This window comes from Gorilla gorilla, chromosome X (assembly GCF_029281585.2).
Source record: "Gorilla gorilla gorilla isolate KB3781 chromosome X, NHGRI_mGorGor1-v2.1_pri, whole genome shotgun sequence".
Classification (NCBI taxonomy): Eukaryota; Metazoa; Chordata; class Mammalia; order Primates; family Hominidae; genus Gorilla; species Gorilla gorilla.
This window is the reverse complement of record NC_073247.2, coordinates 56,130,416-56,131,878: the sequence shown is the minus strand read 5'-3', so window position 1 is coordinate 56,131,878 and position 1,463 is coordinate 56,130,416. Positions and strand designations below refer to the sequence as shown.

Here is a 1,463-nt window from a genome sequence, read left to right as displayed (position 1 = left end):
AACATGCAAAGGGAGAATTTTAAGTAGGTATTACTGCAGAACTGGTTAAAAGTGAATACAGCTGAGTGACAGAATATACCTTTCCTCTGACAATATAGGTCCTTCCCCCCTTCTCTCTGGAAGAAACACATCATCAGGGCATGGACTATGTAACGGCATAAAATGCAAAGACAGAAACAAAGAAGTTTGCAAGTTCTCTATATTTCTAGCTGTTGAGGCAGTATGTTAAGAGCTGAAGTTACCTCTAGCGGCGAAACCAGAGCCAGCTATTAAGCAGCCACAATCCTATGGTAATTGAATACATGACCATTTCTCTCTTGGCACGTTCTTTGTTCTCCTCTTCTAGATGTTGCAAGCGTCTATTTAGTTTGATTATCTGTCGTCTTAACGAAGCTGCATCTGCAACAGTCATGTCATCCGAAGTTCCTTCACTTGTATCTATGTTTGAAGTGCCATACCTGATGTTGTCACGGTGCAGATTAGAAGTGGTAGCAGCAGACCTGCCATACTGCACAGGTCTGCGATTTTCACCCATCTCATCCACGATATGCTGGTAAGCCCTACGAGTAGAAGACTGGATAAATGACAGAATGCCATGAACAGAGGAAAGATTAGTTCTATTTTCGGGTAACATGTTGGGAAGACAGCTTCTTATGGTGATGGTGTCACGATGAAATCACTCCTGATCAACGTCTATTTTGGCCAACAACATTTTCACTCAAAGAGCAGTCTCTTTTTAGCTTGCCAAATGCACAGATTTCTTCATTTTGAAGGGTTGAAGGAGGTCTTTCTAAATCCTGAAAGTCTGGTGGTCTTCCACTTAAAGTACATGAAGCGGTGGTTTTAGTGCCAGAGGTTTAAAGGGAGTTGACTGAATAAAGTCAAAATCCACTGGTCTTCAAAACAGAATGTCTCCGTTGTTCTCTGCTGTAACAATCCTCTCTAGAACCTGCATCATCACATTAGCATTTAGAACTCCTTTTTGGAATTCTTGTTCCAGGTCACCATTTGATGGTGCTGACTTAGTTTTTCTGGGACCCTCATTTGCTGACTAATATCTTTATTGTATTCCATTTCATACTGAAATTGACTAATTTCTTCCATCTAGAGAAGGAAGTGCTTCCCTACTCACCAAATATGTACCAGCTACTACTTGCTATTTGGCACTATCTGCTCCCGTGCTTCATATTAAATGCTTTAATTTCATTCAAAGTGCATGTGCCGGGTTTAGAGCCACTTTTGTTCCTCTGGGTCTGTAGAGAGTTCCCAGTGAGGGCTGCCAGGGTGGGTGCTCTCAGAGACCATTAGCAAAATGCAGGAAAGAGCTAGGACAAAGCACCTGTCAGGTTGGCCGGTGGCAGACTAGGAGAGCCTCATTTGGTTATTTTAGATACTTTATATTTTCATATAAATTTTACAATAAGGTTTCCAACTTCTATGAAACAACTTGGTGGAATTTAGAT

The 1,463-nt window shown here is 41.4% G+C and overlaps 1 pseudogene; it reads right to left on the bottom strand.

Annotated features, from left to right (window-relative positions):
• Positions 1–237: 237 nt before the first annotated feature.
• Positions 238–1,104, bottom strand: LOC101149173 (mitochondrial fission factor-like; annotated as a pseudogene).
• Between the last annotated feature and the right edge of the window lie 359 nt (positions 1,105–1,463).